Below are 12,777 nucleotides of genomic sequence, written 5' to 3'. Positions count from 1 at the left end.
CATGAGCTCTCATCTTAGCCCTGAGAGTTACAGATGGGGAAAATGAGACACAAGAAGTAAAAAGCCCCATTCTGCTGGTTGGGAAGTGGTGGATCTCAGCTCAAACCCAGGCCCCGGCCCCAGAACATGCACACTTAACTTCCATTCTTATCTGCCTGTCGGTAATTATTTCCACATCAGAAAAAATAAACGTGGTGTTAACAACATCACATACCTCATACATTTCCTACAATGGAAATTAAAGAATCTGGTGTTGATAGCTTAGCATTTGAACCCAGCTCTTACAGTGAAATGTTTCAGCCTAATGGTAGAGACAGAGCGTTACTTAAGGTGATGGCTTTTATATTCCTGAGCTTTGTAGGCAAACTTGGCATCCCACTCCAAGATGCCGTCTGGAGTTTGCCCAGTTCTGTGTTGGAGGGTTATAAATAGATGCATCAAATGCCAGATACTTAATCCACGGCAGCTCTTGCTAATATGAAAATCCCATTTGCAAAGGGTTTTTTCTACCCAATTGAATTGACGTGGTGAAGTAATTCTGTCGGAAACAAAAACCTGTCTAAGAGGCTCAGAAAGAGTTGCACATTATTTGCATAGATTTGCATATTAATTTATAGTTGGTGAAATGCCTCATTAAGGAGTAGATTTCTCCAGGCTACTGAAATCCAAGGAGGCAAATATTTTGAGCCAATCAATTTAATGGATTAGGACCAGCCTCTCTCTCTCTCTGCTACCCATTTCTCCCTTTTAAAAGAAAATTAACAGTAAGGCTTCACCCCAATTCCAGGTTTTACCTGGAAATGTTAATGGGGAGTATGGGAGGTAGGTTAACCTGGATGTACTTTGGTTGGGGAGTCTGAGGAAAGAGGCAAGACACACACTTCCAGTCAAGAGTCAGCCCAAATCCAAGTTATCATCCCTCTCTGAATACCAAATCCTATAAAGGAAGCCCAGACCAAGGGCAGGGCCACCTGGTTTCTCCACACCGTCTGACCTCTCTGTTGTTCCATCTCAATTTCCTGACCTGACTCTCCTTCACCCATATCTGCATTCTCTTTAGTTCCAACCCTCATGTCTGTGCCCCACTTTGTACAACAGAGGTAACAACAACGCCCACCTCTAGGATGACTGAGGGGAGGCCTAGCACTGTACTTTTTTTCCACCAAAGTTTTATTGTGTAAGGTAGTCTATGGGACACCTGGGTGGCTCAGTAGGTTGGCTGTCCAACTCTTGATTTCAACTCAGGTGATGATCTCAGGGTCCTGGGATCAAGCCCTGCATCAGGCTCCCTGACCAGTGGGGAGTCTGCTGCTCCCTCTCCCCCTGCCCCTCCCTCTCACTTGTGCTCTTGATCTCTCTCCTTCTAATAAATGAAATATTAAGGAAAAAAAAAGAAAGAAAGAAGAAAGAAAGAAAGAAAGAAAGAAAGAAAGAAAGAAAGAAAGAAAGAAAGAAAAAGAAAGATAGCATATGTGACTAATTCAGGACACAAAGTTGGATTCTTCTTGACTTACGTCTTATTTGACTTTAATATATGTTGAGAAAATATTTCTTTTTTTTTTTAACCATGCAACATTGTCTTTTATTATGTATGGGTTTTAAAAACTACTTCCTCAATCTATCCATACATAAGGCAAAAGTAAGTATACTGTTTAACATACTGGAACTTAAAAATATTGACCATTGCCTAGAGAAGGGAAAATTATCCCTAAAACATGCTTAACCAGGAGGCCAATTCATCTGCCGGCCTCCAAGGACATGGAGATGAACATGATAGACAGACTGTCCCCCATCTGAACCTTCATTCACCACCATTCGATAATAATTCTTCAGGCCCAGATGAGCAGCACATTTCTTGCCAACAATCATTAAATGTCCAAGAAGACTTTCATCATCATCTTCCGCTACAGAAATCTGGGAAATATGTTTCTTGGGTATCACCAGAAAATGAGTTGGTGCTTGAGGGGAAATGTCATGGAAAGCAATACACTGGTCATCCTCAAAAATTATTTTGGCTGGGATTTCCTTGCGGATGATCTTTCTGAAGATCATGTCACCTCCAGCCCAGGTGGCCTGAGCCTTGGCAATCTCATCGGCCCTTGCAGCCTCCTCCCGCGCCAAGAAAATATTTCTGATTCAGCAATTACTTACGAATAAAAAGAAAAGTTACATATGTAATAGGTATATTTTCAGGTAAATAGCTAATGAGAATCACGAATATTAAAATCTAAGTGGCTAAAATAACAAGAATTTGTAAAACGAATCATGGATAACTGACATCCTAACAATACGGCCTACCACCATCCTTGACATGCACTAAATATTCGAGAAACATTAGCTGTTTCTCTGGGTTGTCTATTCCTGTGAGACAGGAATCCAGAGAGGGATCAGCTGGTGGCTTTTCTGTTGCAAGTGGCATCAGCTGGGGTCATTCACTTAGCTGCATTCAGCTAGTGGCTGAACTGGAGTAGAATTTTCAAGAAAGCTTCACTTCTTTTTGTTGTGCCTCCATGCTTTTTTCCACGTGGCCTCTCTCTTTTTACATGGTGAGTATGGGCTTCCTTCCAACACGGTGTTCTCAAGGGTATCAAACTTCTTACAGTCTGGTTCAAAAGGAAACATTCCAAAGAGGAAGTCAGAGCTGCCAATCTCTGAAGGCATAGCCTCAGAAGTTACACTCCATCACTTCCATTGCATTCTGTTGATCCCACGAAACGAGGCCCAAGGCTACAGATTCAAAGGGAAGGGCATAGGCTCTACCTCCTGCTAGACAAGTGGAAAGAACCAGCAGCCAGCTTTCATCCTAGTCATCCATTGCATTGTTGTCTGGCAATCTTGTCCACTCTATGCCCTGGGTTTAGCTATGGTCCTGAGACTTCTCCTGAGCCTGGAATCACAGATCTTTCCAAAATGCTGACCTAGGCATGTCGTCATCTCTCTATTCAAGTCTTCAAGGCTCCCACTGCCTATGAAAGAGAATTCAAATCCCCTAGCTTGACATTCAGGACCAATCACAAATTGCTGGACTCTGCAACCCAACCTCTGACCACTATGTGCACATGTGCATAAATACACTCACCTCCTTTTGCACTCACACACGTGAGCACACACATACACACAAAGACTTGTACATTGTGACCACCCAGAAAAGACCACCAGAACATCCTGTGCACAAAACAAAGCCATAGTTTTTACCTATGTGCTGTCAGAGGCAGCAGCTCCACCTCAATCAAGCCTAGGAGGCTCTCAGGAGCAGACCAGAGGCAGATACCTATTGGGTTTTGGTGTCTGAGCTCAAGTGGCTTAAGGCAGGTCTTTTAATACAGTCTAGGATTGGGATCCCTGGGTGGCGCAGCGGTTTGGCGCCTGCCTTTGGCCCAGGGCGCGATCCTGGAGACCCGGGATGGAATCCCACATCGGGCTCCCGGTACATGGAGCCTGCTTCTCCCTCTGCTTGTGTCTCTGCCTCTCTCTCTCTGTGTGTGACTATCATAAATAAATAAAAATTAAAAAAAATACAGTCTAGGATTGGCAGCCACGGAAAGGCAGGAACCTTAGAATGAGTCTTTATTAGTAAATGGTTGTTTGGTAAATGGACTTTTTGCTGAGGAGAGCAGCCAGTGCTTCTAAGAACAGGACTATGTGCCCAACTGGGCAATCTCTTGTTTAAATAAATCAGTTTTCAGGAGTGTCCAAAGCAAATGGTGAAATATTTAAGGGTTTACAGTCTTATCTTCCCGGGCAAGAGTTTTCTGGAGTAAATGGTAATCATGTTGACACAGGTGGTTTCAATCTTCCATCCTGTTAAGCCACCAGCATCTCAGTCTTGGACACACAGAGTCACCCTGACCCACCTCAGCCAGACTCTGCATGGTCTTGATCTTCCCCAAATGCTGCATTTTCAGATCCTTGCCCTCCTTCCTCTTAAGTTTATCTTTTCCCATTCCAAATGAAATGCATGCTCATCACTGGAAAGATCACTGCAAAGTTTAGAAATAAAAAAGGTTAAAATAAGTCCTAATGCACATGCGGGGGCAGAGGAAAAGAAGTGAGAGGTGGATTATTTTCCTAGGACTGCCAGTAACAAATTACCACAAACTCCATGGCTTAAAAAGAAACTTATTCTCTCACAGTAGCATCTCTTGAGGCTACAAGTCTGCAGTCAAGTTGCTGACAGTGTCGCTTCCCTCTGGAGGCTGTGAGAATCTGTTCCATGCTTCTCTTCCCGCTTCTGATGACTCCCAACCACTCTTGAAAGTCCTTGGTTCGGGGCTGCACACCTACTGGGTTTCTGCCTCAATGTTCACACAACCTTCTTCTCTCTGTACCTGTCTGTGCATGTCCTGTCCTTAACTGACAAGGTCACCAGTCACTGGATTCATGGCCCACCCCAAATCCACGATGGTCTCATGTCAAGATCCTTCACTTAATTACATTCACAAAGACCCTATATCTTAACCAACTGAGCCATGCTGACACCCCCATGCTATTTTTAAATCATAACGAACATTATCATTATTGGCTACATAAAATCCCACCTCATAAATGGTCCATCATTTTACTTCACATTGGTTCCTATTTTGTTCACATTATAAATAACCCTGAAATAAATATCTCTGAGTACTTCTTTGTTTCTTGTATTCAGATGACTTCCTGAAAACAATTTCTAGAAGGTGTAAATATTTTGAAGACTTTGGATACATCTGCCAAATTACCTTCTGGAGGAGGGAGAGATGCCAATCTGTCCTATCACCAGATCATGTAAAATGCACACCCTGTCAATCTTGCTTCTCAATTATCTCAGTGACCTTGTTTCATAGGATATTAAACAGACATTCCCTGCTGCCCCAAATTTTACCTATACAGATGGTGCCTGACTTAAGATGGCTTGACTTATGATTTTTCGACTTTATAATGTTGCGAAAGCAATAGGCATTCAGCAAAAAACATACTTTGAATGTCGAATTTAATCTTTTCCTGGACTAACAACATGTCGTACAATTCTCTCTCGTGATGCTGGCCATGAGCTGAGAGCCCCAGCTTCTGGTCAGCCACACAATCACAAGAGTAAACAACTGACATACTTAACACTACTCTGTACTTATGCAACTATTCTGTTTTTCATTGTTGGTACAGTACTTAATAAATTACATGAGTTATTCAATAATTTATTATTAAATAGACTTTGTGTTAGGTGATTTTGCCCAACTGCAGGTTAATATAAAGATCGTGGGCACATTTAAGAGAGGTGAGGGTAAGCTGTTATGTGCAGTAGGTAAGGTGTATTAGACATATTTTCAACTCATGATATTTTTTATTTAGGATAAGTATATTGGGATGTAGCCCTATTATAAATTGACAAAGACCTAGAGCCCCAGAGCAAAGGAATCTGAGATTACGCACACAGCTTGCCAGAGAGAAGTAAACTGTCCTTCAATGCTCACTTCCAACCAACCAACAGAACCAGAAAACTGAAGTTTTTAATGCAGAGATCTATGAAGGGAAGTAAGTTGTCAACCTGGTAGGAAGTATCGGGGGGATCCCTGGGTGGCTTGGCGGTTTAGCGCCTGCCTTTGGCCCAGGGCACAATCCTGGAGTCCCAGGATCGAGTCCCACATCAGGCTCCCGGCATGGAGCCTGCTTATCCCTCTGCCTGTGTCTGCCTCTCTCCTCTCTCTCTCTCTCTCTCTCTCTCTCTCTTATGAATAAATAAATAAATAAATCTTTAAAAAAAAAGGAAGTATTGGGACATTTCCCTTCTTCAAGGCAAGAAAATAGACACAGAAACAGAAGGTGACTTCATGGGAGCCGGTCTTCCTTCCTCCAGGTACAACTGAGGTAAGAAGGTCACAGACCACCTGATACATATAAACAGAAAGCTCAACAATCACTAGATGCCTAACCAGTATTCATTTCTTCCTTCATAACAGATCGCTGGTTTTATTCAGAGCACAATGCATCCAGAAAAAGGTTGCATTTCCTGGCCTCCTTTGCAACTGGATATGCCCCAGCCAATGTGGTAGAAGTAGGGTTTCTGGGTAAGCTCTTTAAAGGGAAATAACTAAAAGGGTTCCTATCCTCCTTGGTCCCACCTCCTTCCTCCTTCCTGACGTGTGGAATGCGGCCAGGAAGCCTGGCATTCTGGCAGCCATCCTGGGTCATGAAGCAAAGGACTTAAAAATGGCGGAAGATCTATAGAAGCAGCCCAGATCCCTGAGGATCATGGAGCCACCATCTAAGTCCTGGACTGTTTATCTCTGAACTTAATGTACATGAAAGAAACTGAACTCTTATATGTTTAAGCTGCCCTACAGTTTTTGTTTCACTTTGTTATTTTGCATTTGTAGGAAAGCTGAGAAGATAATGCAGCGAGTTTCCATATTCCCCCACCCACTTTCCCCTAACGTTAACACTTTATGTTACTGTGCTTCATTTGTCAAGTCTAAGAAACCAATGTTGGTACGTTACTGTGAAGTTGGATGTCACCAGCTTTTCCATGAATGTTTGTTTTTCAATCCAGTAGTCTATCAGGATGCCACACTGCACTTAGTCACCATGTTTCCTTAGTCACCTCTGACCAGCGAGCTTAGCGGTCTTTCCTCTGGCTTTTCATGACCTTGACCTTTTTTTTTTTTTTTTTTTTTTCTTTTAAAAAGAATGTTATTGGTGTTCAATTTACTAACATACAGAATAACACCCAGTGCCCGTCACCCATTCACTCCCACCCCCCGCCCTCCTCCCCTTCTACCACCCCTAGTTCGTTTCCCAGAGTTAGCAGTCTTTATGTTCTGTCTCCCTTTCTGATATTTCCCACACATTTCTTCTCCCTTCCCTTATTTTCCCTTTCACTATTATTTATATTCCCCAAATGAATGAGAACATATAATGTTTGTCCTTCTCTGATTGACTTATTTCACTCAGCATAATACCCTCCAGTTCCATCCACGTTGAAGCAAATGGTGGGTATTTGTCATTTCTAATAGCTGAGTAATATTCCATTGTATACATAAACCACGCACAAAAACAGACACATAGATCAGTGGAACAGAATAGAGAATCCAGAAGTGGACCCTGAACTTTATGGGCAACTAATATTCGATAAAGGAGGAAAGACTATCCATTGGAAGAAAGACAGTCTCTTCAATAAATGGTGCTGGGAAAATTGGACATCCACATGACCTTGACCTTTTGAAGAATACTGGTCGGCTGGTTTTAAGAATGTTCCTCCATTTGACTTTGCCTGATGTTTTCTCCCAATAGACTGGGCTTAAGGGTTTACAGGTAAAAGTACCCTTCTCACTGCATTGCATGTAGGGCACATAAGATCACCACGATTTATCTAGTGATGTTAGAACTTGATCGCTTGGCCAAGGTGGTGTCCGCCAGGTTTCTTCATTGCAAAGTTGTTAATTTTCCATATTCCCATGTTTGAAAGTGAGTCACCAAGTCCAGCCCACACTCAAGGAGGGAGGAAATAAGTCCCATCTCTTGGCAAGAGGGGATATCTACATAAATTATTTGGAATTATCCAGTAAGGTTTATTCCTTCTCTCCTATATATTTATTCATTCATTCATTCATTTGTTAATAATCACTTACTTGGATTCTAATCTAATACTATTGTTATTTATTTTGTTGCTCAAATTGTTCCCCTTTTGGCCATGGGAGCTCTTCCAGACTGGGTCCTAAGTCCTCTTGAAACACTTTCATCCACTGTTTGTTTTTAGTTTCACTTTGTTCTGGGTTTTTCTGACTACTTCTTTACTTGAGTAGTTACATAATGCTCCAGGCTCATCTTGTACTCTCCCTCCCCCAATCCTGGAATCAGCCATTCCTCAAGCTTCTGTTCCTTTTATTGGAGAATAGTGTTTAGAAACTAAGATGTGGGCTTCGAGTATGTTTGTTGCTCCTGGAGCATCATTCTTCCAGATAGGCAGAGCTAGGAAATGTATGAATGCATACCAGCTGATGCTATTAAACCAGCCTATGGAGCAGAGGGGGTTACTTTATACTGCCAAACTTTGAGCCTTCTTGGAAAAGTGCAATGCGTATCCATATCCCCTGGCATTTCGGACCTGGGGTCTGTCTGCAAACACAGACACTGATGTCTCCTTCCTATCTAGAGAACACTGAGAGTGGTAGGTGGGTTGTACAGGCAGGAAATAACAGGGCAGGTTGGAGTTTCCCCAGATGGCAGCACTGAGGTAACCTTCTCTCTCAAAGTTTGGAGTGGCAGAGATGTCTGTTTTCTCATGGAACAATGGGTGCTGAGGAAAGCAGTAGGGCTTGAGCCAACCTGAATCTTCTGTGTCTAAAAAGGTAACCTGCTGGAGAAAAGGAACCCCAGCAGTGAGATTTTTCTGGCACGTACTACAGGGTACGTTTGCTAGATAAAATACAGATTTCCCGGGTAAGCTAGAATTTCAAATAACCAACAAATAAATTTTTAGTATAAATACCTCCCAAACAAATACAGCTTATCTGCGATTCCAATTTGACTAGAGTGTTGGATTTTTATTTGCTAAATCTGGCATCCCCACACGGGGGACGGAAGTTGAAACCAGGGTTGCCAGGGCTTGGCTACAGGAAGCATCATCACATCAAAGAAGTATAAAGCCCTGAGCTCCTGAGTAATCTCTGCATCTGCTCCCAACAAGGCCTGTCATACAAAGGCATTATCAGCCAAGAAAAATCTAAAAACAGCACAAGGTCAATAAACTTGGTACACCTAGTTATCCTTCAGAAGGCAGCTCCAATGTCACATGCTCTCTGAAGTTTCATTACCTCCACCCCATGCCAGATAAACAGTTCTTCAGCTGTGTTCTCCAAGGCACCACATGCAGGCTCCTATGCAGCCCAGCAATCTAAAGAAGAGTTTTGTTTTTTGTGTGGTTTTTTGTGTTTTGTTTGTTTGTTTGTTTGTTTTGTTTTGTTTTTTGAGAGAGAGATTGGAGATAGGCAGAGGGAGAGGGAGAGAATCTTTTTTTTTTTTTTTTTTTTTGAGAGAGAGAATCTTAAGCAGGCTCCATGCCCAGTGCAGAGCCCGACTCAGGGCTTGATCCCACAACCCTGAGATCATGACCACAGCCAAAATCAAGAGTTAGACACCTAACTTTGTAGCCACCCAGGGACCCCAAGAGTCAGGCATTGTTGATGGATTATTGGGGCAGTTGCTCTATGGTTCTCTGAACTCCCTAAGCACAAAGCTCTCACTCTGTCCATTTTCGTAGGCTCGGGGTCTATTAAAGGCAGAAATAGAGTCTACAGAAGCTCTAAGAATGTTTATTCAATGAACGAGAGAATAAATGAATGATTGCTCTCATTTTAGAGACAGAGGAGCTAAGCCCAGAGAAATTCAGTTCAATGCCACAGTTTTTGGTTGGTTGGTTGGTTGATTGATTGATTGATTGATTTCTAAGATTGTATTTATTTATTTAAAAGAGAGAGCACAAGCAGGAGGAGAAGCAGGAGAGAGACAAACAGACTCCCCGCTGAGCAGGGAGGCTGATACAGGTCCCAGGCCCCAAGATCATGACCTGAGCCAAAGCCAGACATTTGGCCAACTGAGCCACCCAGGCACCCCGAGGGGTTTTTTAAATTTATTTATTTAAGTAATTTCTATGCCCAACATGGGGCTTGAACTCACAACCCCAAAATCAAGAATCCCATACTCTTCCAACTGAGACAGCCAGGTGCCCCATTTTTTTTTTCTTTTTTAATGGGTCTAGGGATCCCTGGGTGGCGCAGCGGTTTAGCGCCTGCCTTTGGCCCAGGGCGTGATCCTGGATACCCGGGATCGAATCCCACGTCGGGCTCCCGGTGCATGGAGCCTGCTTCTCCCTCTGCTTATGTCTCTGCCTCTCTCCCTCTCTCTCTATGTGACTATCATAAATAAATACAATATTTAAAAAAAAATTGGGTCTACCAAAAGCAAGGAAAATGAATAATATTTCAGAAGCTGGAGTGGAAGACACTGTGCAGTAATGAGGAGAGTTGTCCACTGTGAAGGACACTGAATATCGCCCTTCCTAGTCTGGGGCCAACATGGCATCAAGGGCTACAAATTTTCTCTCCTCTACCTAGCTGTTGCCTTTTGAGTGGTAGAAAGAGCCCCTCCAAAAACGAGAGTCAAAAGTTCCAGGTTCCATTCCGATTCTGACCCTGGGCAAATCACTCTGCCTCCATTCTCTCCTCTGCAAAGCACCGGAGATAATCTATACTAAGCAATCTCTAAAGTGCTTTGAGCTTGTTTCTCTACTCATTCATCAATCAGCATTTGTTAGGGCTCTTCCATGCAGACCTCTGGGGATAAAAAACAGTACACAGTCCCTGCACTTAGGGACCTGGAAAGGTAGGGAGAGGAGGGATGCCTGGGTGGTTCAGTGGTTGAGCATCTGCCTTTGGCTCAGGTCGTGATCCCGGTCCTGGAATCAAGTCCTGCATCGGGATCCTTGCAGAGAGCCTACTTCTCCCTCTACCTGTGTCTCTGCATGTCTCTGTCTCTCATGAATAAATAAATAAAATCTTTAAAAAGAAAGAAAAGTAGGGAGTGGAAATTAAATGGATTACCATGTGGCCAGCACCATGATAATAAAAGCAATGGCCACCATCTATTTTGCATGCACACTCACCATGGAGCAGCCACAGTCCCAATGATCACTGCCATTTTATAAGCAGGTGTTGTTTTAACCCTCATTTAAGGAGGTGAAATGACTTGGTCAAGGTCACTTAGCTAGTAGTAAGGGTGGGAGTAGCCACTGAAACTCAGATTTGCCTGACTCAAAAGAACTAGTGTGCATAACCACTTGGCTACATAACTTTCCTGGTAGAAGTATGTGAAAAAAATCACGAGCAGTGCAAAGGACGGCATAGGGAAAGTTTCCTAAGGCCTCCCTAATTGTGACTCAAAATCTAGGAACCAGAAAAATGTTTTAAATAATAATGGGTACCAAATATAGAACTTACCATGTTCTGTATAAAGCATTGTTACAAACACTTTAAATATATTAAGCATTTAATCTTCACAGCCGTATGAGGTTGGCACTATGATCCTCATTCTATAGATGAGGAAATGAGCCCAGGGAGCAAATTTTCAAAGTCACATACAGCGTATTGGCAGAGCTGGAATGTGAATGTGGACAGGCTGGCTCCAGAGTCTGTGCTCATATCTGTTATGCTATACTGTCAAGGTCAAAGGTAAATGGCAAATGAAAGAGAATAAATAATTGAAATTCATAGCACAAAGGGCTAATCTCCCTAATATGTTAAGAGATTCCTCCCAAGAAAAAGGCCAACAACCCAAGAGAAAAACCCAAAACCTTTGAATAGACAGTTCAATAAAATTAAATACATACAAGAAAAATGCAGATTCTAACCCTAATGAGATAACATTTCTCACCTACCAGATTGGCAAAAACCCAGAAGTTTGACAAAACGCTCTTTGTGAGGCTGTGGGGAAGTGGCCTCACATGCTGGGAGGCGCACAAATCAGAAGATCCACGGATGACAATTTAAAGTGACAAATCCATATACTCAGCAACATGACGGCTAGAAATTCTCTCGCTCAAGCAAAATGGCATTAAGGCAAGCCTTGTCATTACAACCTTCTTTGTGACAACAAAGACCTGGAAGCAACCTTCATGCCCATCAGTAGGGACTGGTTAACCACATTTGGCACAGCCATATAATGGAATACTTTGCACTGTTAAGAAGATTGAAGAAGTACTTTATGGATTGATATGAGGCCATTTCAAGATATATTAAAGAAAAAAGCAAGGTACAGAACGGTGTGTATACATTATTCTTTAATGTGTCTTATAAATTCTTTTGTATAAAAATAAAAGGAAGGAAATAAATCTTGTATTGATCGGTAGCAGCATAAGAACCACCTCTGGGGAAAAACAGGGAGTGGGTGGATGGGAGGCAAGGATGGGAAGGAGAACCTCCCCACACCCCTTTTGCATTTTTTGAGGCTTGAGCCACACGATTGTATTACTTATTTTTTAAATTTACAAAGAATTTTTTAAAGAAACCAAAAAAGAAAGGGCTTTCAGCGGAGGGGTCATTTTAGAACTCTCTGGCTCCAAGATGACAACTCAATGGTCCTATAATGAGAAAGAGTCTTCATGAACCCATTAGTGATAAGAAAACAAAAAGGGTATCAGAGATGCCCACGGGGGCAAAAAGGTCCTTTCATTCAGACCCACTCACACAGTTCCCATTGCCTCTCCCCATTATGCTCCCCAGGCTCATTCAAGCTAAGACTCAAGCGCCAGTGACATCAGCTAACATAGGTAACCGTGGGCAACCGGGCTTCTTTCGTGGTTGTCATAGCAACACTGATGTTCCTACAGTCAGGTTTTCATTGTGAAGTGATTATCAGGCCTTGTGGCAGGCTCTTCCACGTCCGCTGGATGAATGAGCCTAAATTAGATGCAATTTCAAATGAACTGTTAAGAGCAGCTGAGAATTGGGTGAGATTTACATATCCTTCCATCAGGACCCGCAAATCTTTTGAGTTGCATGCCCAATGCAACTCAAGGATGGGGCGCTACTTGCACCTCAGCCATCAAAAGCTGCTGGATGGCCAAAGACTTCCCATGTTTCGATGCAAAATGGGCAGCCCCTTCTCCACCTTCCTTTCTTCCTCTCCCCTCTTGAGTAGCAGGAACAGACCCAGCAGGATCTTGGTTTCAACCGCATATACATAACAAAACCTCCTGATTTACCAGAACTTTGTAAAACCCATAGTCCTATTATAATGAGCCCCCACTACACT

General features: G+C 42.7%; 1 pseudogene; it reads right to left on the bottom strand.

Annotated features, from left to right (window-relative positions):
- Positions 1 to 1,548: 1,548 nt before the first annotated feature.
- On the bottom strand, positions 1,549 to 2,661 carry LOC144289868 (adenosine 5'-monophosphoramidase HINT1 pseudogene; annotated as a pseudogene).
- Between the last annotated feature and the right edge of the window lie 10,116 nt (positions 2,662 to 12,777).

Source organism: Canis aureus, chromosome 2 (genome assembly GCF_053574225.1).
Source record: "Canis aureus isolate CA01 chromosome 2, VMU_Caureus_v.1.0, whole genome shotgun sequence".
Taxonomy (NCBI): domain Eukaryota; kingdom Metazoa; phylum Chordata; class Mammalia; order Carnivora; family Canidae; genus Canis; species Canis aureus.
Note: the sequence above shows the minus strand (reverse complement) of the source record. Positions and strands in the feature narration are given on the sequence as shown.